The sequence below is a fragment of the Sphaeramia orbicularis genome, chromosome 20, assembly GCF_902148855.1.
Source record: "Sphaeramia orbicularis chromosome 20, fSphaOr1.1, whole genome shotgun sequence".
In the NCBI taxonomy this organism is placed as follows: domain Eukaryota; kingdom Metazoa; phylum Chordata; class Actinopteri; order Kurtiformes; family Apogonidae; genus Sphaeramia; species Sphaeramia orbicularis.
The window spans coordinates 2346075-2352800 of NC_043976.1; positions in this window are offsets into that span (position 1 = coordinate 2346075).

The window sequence follows — 6726 nt, forward strand, 5'->3', positions numbered from 1 at the left end:
CAGTGACTAAGGGCCTTTAGGCCATGAAATAAAAAAGTTGGTTGTTGCAAATAATGGTGTGATTCGTCTTTCTTCTCAAGAACCAACTAAAGTATATACCACACATTGACAATTGTTTTGCACCTGTGTCAATGTAAGCTTTTTCTTTCATACTCTATTCAAATACTTTATTCTAGGTTGTTAACATTGCTTAAATACATATAGGAATATTACTTGGTATGGCCAAGAGTTTTGCTTGTTCTCCAAATTTTTTATATAATAGTGGTGCGCCTAGATTTTAGCCTGTGCTCCTAACTTTTTAGGGTTAGGAGCACAGTGCTCCTAGGTCAAAAAGTTAATTTTGAGCCCTGCATTTTTATTTTCGTGTATATGAAATTTTCCCAATAAAATAACCAGATTAACAATAAATTCTAAATTACAAATGTCATGTTTAAAATATGTAAGTACATTTTGGGACGTTATAGATATAATCCTCACCACGGGGATCCCCCAAGGCTCTGTGTGGGCCCCCTCCTTTTTGCCATATACACCACCTCACTGGGTCAGATCATCCACTCACACGGCTTCTCATATCATTGCTATGCTGATGATACCCAGCTCTATCTGTCATTCCCACCTGATGACTCCACAGTCTCAGTGTGAATCTCAGATTGTCTCTCTGACAGATCTGCATGGATGAAAGCCCATCACCTTCAGCTGAACCTGTCCAAAACTGAACTGCTGCTCTTCCCAGCTAAGCCAACCATACAGCAGGACATCTCCATCACTATTGACTCCTTATCTCTGGCTCCTACCAGTGTAGTACGTAACTTGGGAGTCATGATTGATAATCAGTTGACCTTCACAGATCATGTTGCCTCTGTCACCCGATCATGCCGTTTCACTCTGTTCAACCTAAGAAAGATCAGGCCATACCTAACCCAACAGGCCACCCAGCTCCTGGTGCAGACTATGGTTATCTCCACCCAGCTCCTGGTGCAGACTATGGTTATCTCCAACCCAGCTCCTGGTGCAGACTATGGTTATCTCCACCCAGCTCCTGGTGCAGACTATGGTTATCTCCACCCAGCTCCTGGTGCAGACTATGGTATCTCCCGCCTTGACTACTGCAGTGCTCTTCTAACGGGCCTCCCAGCTTGTGTTGTCAAACCACTACAGATGGTCCAGAATGCAGCAGCGCGTCTGGTCTTCAATCAGCCTAAAAGGGCACATGTCACCCCCTTACTCATTGAGTTACACTGGCTACCCATAGCTGCCCGCATCAAATTCAAATCCTTAATCCTAGCCTACAAAATTCTCAGTGGGTCTGCTCCTTCCTACTTAGGTGCACTAATAAAAGCTTATGTCGCCCCACGACCACTTCGCTCGTCTGGGGAACGTTGTCTGGTGGTCCCCAGACCTTGTACAAGACAATCCAGGCTCTTTTCATGGGTCGTTCCACGTTGGTGGAACGCTCTACCGAGTACTACGAGAACAGAGGCATCCCTGCCTATCTTCAAGAAGCTCCTGAAGACCCAGCTCTTCCGAGAGCACCTCCTATCCTAGCACTTTCAAACATTCCATTTTACATATTCTAATAGGGTTTTTCCCAGGATTATCTCTGGACCTGCTGCAGTGGTCCTGCCTCTCCCCTGCCTTCATCATCACCACTCACTTATCCTCAACTGCCTCCATGTGTCTCCCCCTACTCCCCCCTTCTCTCCCTCTCTCCCAGTCTCTATCTCTATCGCTCTCTCTCTCTCTTTACTCTCTCTCTTTAACCCCAGCTGGTCCTGTCACTCGTCCCTCCTCCTCAGTCTGGTTCTGCTCCAGGTTTCTGCTGTTAAACGTAGTTTTTACTTCCACTGTCTCCATCACTAGTGTTTGCTCCTGGAGGATTCTGTTGGTTTCTGTAAATTGGCTTCAGTCTGGTTTGGACCAACTCTGTATATAAAGTGTCATCAGAGAACTTTTTGTGATCTGGCGCTATAGAAATAAAATTTGATTGATTAAGTGATTTAATTGGTTTTCCCTGTAAGTCGCTTTGGAGAAAAGCGTCTGCCAAATGCATAAACATAAACAACATAAACACATAATTTCATAACTTTTAGATAGGATATAGTTTTCAATTTTAGACCAGAAGTCGGAAGAGTCGGATGGAGACACAGGAAGTGCTACATGAACTCACTTCCTGTGGTCTGGATGCAGATCAATCTAACTATAGAAGTGGGCGGGACTTTCACTGGAGGAGAACTCAACTCATCCAATCACTGTCCAGATCTAACTTCTATCAGTGATCAATAGAAACTAGACTGATATCTGGAACCATTTACATGTCATAATGGCATGATTTTAATTCAGATATTGAAGTATTAGGATGAATTGTTTTATTAGTTAGTAGTTAATATTTTAACATAGGAGTCATTTGTTTAATTTGCTTTATTTCAATAACATTAGTGATTAGTTCTTTGTGATCAGATTTATGCTTTACCCTGTTCTAGTTTAAATATTTTGTCAGTATGTTAAGTTTAAGACAGGAAACGTGTATGTATAGGAGTTAGTTATCTTCTGTTCTTCCTTTACTGCAGGGCTCTCAGATTCATTTCCTTTCAGGTTCAACATTCAGCCTGATTTGATCTCTAGTGGGCTGAACCAGAAAAATAATAACAGAACCACCTAGAAATAATGACAACTGCAAATTTTTGTCTGTTTTAGTGAAAAAAATACCCATTAAATTACAAAAATACTTACTTTTATAAACTATCCAAACAAAAAAAGATGAGAATAACCTGAAAAAAATTCCTTCATAAAAATAAGTGTAATTTTAACAGTCTTCTGCCTCCACTTCTCACTTGTCCATGTGCATTATGAATCACATCTACAAAGACAACAAACACTGATTAACAGACAGAAAATTGTTAAAATTGTGCTTAATTTTCTTCAAACATTTCAGGTTGTTCATATTTGTTCAGGTTATTCACATTTTAGTGTTACAGGATAGTTTGTAAATGTAAATATTTTCAGAAATTAATGTTATTTTTTGCACTAAAACAAAGACAAAAAATTGCAGTTGTCATTATTCATAGACATAATGGAATATTTTTTTCAAATTAAACCAAGAAGAAAATTCATTATTTTTTGTAGGTTATTATGTTATTTGACTGTAGATCATATTGGTCTGAATGTGGAACCTGAACTGAAATGAGTTCCACAGCCTTGACTGGAATTTTTGTACTTTGCAAATTCATCCCATGGGCCGGATTGGAACCTTTAGTGGGCCGCATTTGGGCCCCAGGCCACATGTTTGACACCCCTGCTTTAGATGCACGTCTAAACACACACACACATTCACATAATGTTGTCAAACATAAGGTGGTAAGAAGTAAACTTGTTGTTGGTGTACGTTTACTTAGAGTTGAGGCCTCAGCTCTGTTTGATCCAGATCAATAACGCTAAGTTAAAGACCAACCCATTTGTACGGTGAACCCCCCCAGGGAAAATAAACGTCCAGTTCATCTGATGTTTGAGCTCATTTATTTTAGTCCTCAGCGCTGAGTGTCCATCTGATTTATGACCTGAATAAATTTTGTCAACTTTGAGACCAAGCTGAATCCAGACTCATGCCTGGAGCTTCAATAAAAGAACACATTGACAATAACATGTGTCTGGTTTTAAACAATGACGCTCAGATAATGAGTGATCAGATTTGGTCCTCATTTAGCTTCAGTTTGAACGCAGGTTAACTCTACCACCTGCTCTGACATACACACTCACCAGAACAAAGGGCACAGTTGGACTAATAAACCTTTTACAGTCGCACAATCAGCCGCCGCTGCAAAATCTGCAGCCTCTGCTTCTGAATTTTATGAAACGCCATGAAGTTGTAAAACAACTCTTACAGTTTGACAAAATGAAGACAGGCTGTGGAGACAGACAGAGACAGAAGGAGACAGACAGAGACAGAAGGAGACAGAAGGAGACAGACAGAGACAGACAGAGACAGAAGGAGACAGACAGAGACAGAAGGAGACAGAAGGAGACAGAAGGAGACAGAAGGAGACAGAAGGAGACAGAAGGAGACAGAAGGAGACAGAAGGAGACAGAAGGAGACAGAAGGAGACAGAAGGAGACAGAAGGAGACAGAAGGAGACAGAAGGAGACAGAAGGAGACAGAAGGAGACAGAAGGAGACAGAAGGAGACAGAAGGAGACAGAAGGAGACAGAAGGAGACAGAAGGAGACAGAAGGAGACAGAAGGAGACAGAAGGAGACAGACAGAGACAGACAGAGACAGAAGGAGACAGAAGGAGACAGAAGGAGACAGAAGGAGACAGAAGGAGACAGAAGGAGACAGAAGGAGACAGAAGGAGACAGAAGGAGACAGAAGGAGACAGAAGGAGACAGAAGGAGACAGAAGGAGACAGAAGGAGACAGAAGGAGACAGACAGAGACAGAAGGAGACAGACAGAGACAGAAGGAGACAGACAGAGACAGACAGAGACAGAAGGAGACAGACAGAGACAGACAGAGACAGAAGGAGACAGACAGAGACAGACAGAGACAGACAGAGACAGAAGGAGACAGACAGAGACAGACAGAGACAGACAGAGACAGAAGGAGACAGAAGGAGACAGAGACAGAAGGAGACAGACAGAGACAGAAGGAGACAGACAGAGACAGACAGAGACAGAAGGAGACAGAGACAGAAGGAGACAGACAGAGACAGACAGAGACAGAAGGAGACAGACAGAGACAGACAGAGACAGAAGGAGACAGACAGAGACAGAAGGAGACAGACAGAGACAGACAGAGATAGAAGGAGACAGAAGGAGACAGACAGAGACAGACAGAGACAGAAGGAGACAGAAGGAGACAGACAGAGACAGAAGGAGACAGAAGGAGACAGACAGAGACAGACAGAGACAGAAGGAGACAGACAGAGACAGAAGGAGACAGACAGAGACAGACAGACAGAGACAGAAGGAGACAGACAGAGACAGAAGGAGACAGACAGAGACAGAAGAGACAGAAGGAGACAGACAGAGACAGAAGGAGACAGAAGGAGACAGACAGAGACAGACAGAGACAGAAGGAGACAGAAGGAGACAGACAGAGACAGACAGAGACAGAAGGAGACAGAAGGAGACAGACAGAGACAGAAGGAGACAGACAGAGACAGAAGGAGACAGACAGAGACAGAAAGAGACAGAAGGAGACAGACAGAGACAGACAGAGACAGAAGGAGACAGAAGGAGACAGACAGAGACAGACAGAGACAGAAGGAGACAGACAGAGACAGAAGGAGACAGACAGAGACAGGAGACAGACAGAGACAGAAGGAGACAGAAGGAGACAGACAGAGACAGACAGAGACAGAAGGAGACAGACAGAGACAGAAGGAGACAGACAGAGACAGACAGAGACAGAAGGAGACAGACAGAGACAGAAGGAGACAGAAAGAGACGGAAGGAGACAGACAGAGACAGAAAGAGACAGAAGGAGACAGACAGAGACAGAAGGAGACAGAAGGAGACAGACAGAGACAGAAGGAGACAGACAGAGACAGAAAGAGACAGAAGGAGACAGAAAGAGACAGAAGGAGACAGGAGACAGACAGAGACAGACAGAGACAGAAGGAGACAGACAGAGACAGACAGAAACAGAAGGAGACAGAAGGAGACAGACAGAGACAGAAGGAGACAGAAGGAGACAGACAGAGACAGACAGAGACAGAAGGAGACAGAAGGAGACAGACAGAGACAGAAGGAGACAGAAGGAGACAGACAGAGACAGACAGAGACAGAAGGAGACAGAAGGAGACAGACAGAGACAGACAGAGACAGAAGGAGACAGACAGAGACAGAAGGAGACAGACAGAGACAGAAAGAGACAGAAGGAGACAGACAGAGACAGACAGAGAAGGAGACAGAAGGAGAGACAGAGACAGAAGGAGACAGAAGGAGACAGACAGAGACAGAAGGAGACAGACAGAGACAGAAGGAGACAGACAGAGACAGGAGACAGACAGAGACAGAAGGAGACAGAAGGAGACAGACAGAGACAGAAGGAGACAGACAGAGACAGACAGAGACAGAAGGAGACAGACAGAGACAGAAGGAGACAGAAAGAGACGGAAGGAGACAGACAGAGACAGAAAGAGACAGAAGGAGACAGACAGAGACAGAAAGAGACAGAAGGAGACAGAAAGAGACAGAAGGAGACAGGAGACAGACAGAGACAGAAGGAGACAGAAAGAGACGGAAGGAGACAGAAGGAGACAGACAGAGACAGAAGGAGACAGGAGACAGACAGAGACAGACAGAGACAGAAGGAGACAGAAGGAGACAGACAGAGACAGAAAGAGACAGAAGGAGACAGAAGGAGACAGGAGACAGACAGAGACAGACAGAGACAGAAGGAGACAGAAGGAGACAGACAGAGACAGAAGGAGACAGAAGGAGACAGACAGAAGGAGACAGACAGAGACAGACAGACAGAGACAGAAGGAGACAGAAGGAGACAGACAGAGACAGAAGGAGACAGAAGGAGACAGACAGAGACAGAAAGAGGCAGACAGAGACAGAAGGAGACAGACAGAGACAGAAGGAGACAGACAGAGACAGAAGGAGACAGAAGGAGACAGACAGAGACAGACAGAGACAGAAGGAGACAGACAGAGACAGAAGGAGACAGAAGGAGACAGACAGAGACAGACAGAGACAGAAGGAGACAGAAGGAGACAGACAGA